Raw genomic sequence first — 703 nt, 5'->3', positions numbered from 1 at the left:
TTTATATATATATATATATATATATATATGCACTCCAAGCCCTAATTAACTGATCTGCAACAAAATCTCGACAACAGTATACATTTGTCTATTTGTTAGTTTCTTAATTAAGGCCTTCAGGTTTAAACTAACCACCTAATTTTGTGTAATTTACAACTTTACAATTAAACCATCTCGAAATAGGCCTATAGGCTATATATGGCTAAACATCCACATGATACAATTAGTTGCATGTCTGTGTGTTTACCAAACGTTTTAAGCAAGCATTTAATTGTGTTTTTTCACCGCATTAGACTCGGCTCAGTTTGCAAGTCCCTCTGACTCTCGGAAAGAAAAATGTGTATAATTATGTCTCTAGGGTCGGACAAGTAAAAGTTTAAATGAAAAACAGACATGGGCGGGCAAAGGGGGAGAGAAATTATGGAAACATGGCACTTGTAAGCTTTGTTCAACTCGCGCGTGATAAGGCATTCCATTACTACAAAAATTAAGCCTGTTGTGTTTGTAGACTCGGAGTAAATAAACGGCGAAATCAATCAACAACCTCGTAAGTGCACCGAAAGTTCAGCACACAGTCATAAACTACAGCGGTTTCGGATGAGAGCCGTCTTTATGATACATTGCAATTATAATTATCATGCACATACTATATATATATATATATATATATATATATATATATATATATATATATCTCCTCGTA

The sequence above is a fragment of the Sinocyclocheilus anshuiensis genome, unplaced genomic scaffold, assembly GCF_001515605.1.
Source record: "Sinocyclocheilus anshuiensis isolate Anshui unplaced genomic scaffold, SAMN03320099.WGS_v1.1 scaffold486, whole genome shotgun sequence".
In the NCBI taxonomy this organism is placed as follows: domain Eukaryota; kingdom Metazoa; phylum Chordata; class Actinopteri; order Cypriniformes; family Cyprinidae; genus Sinocyclocheilus; species Sinocyclocheilus anshuiensis.
This window is presented reverse-complemented; position numbering follows the sequence as displayed.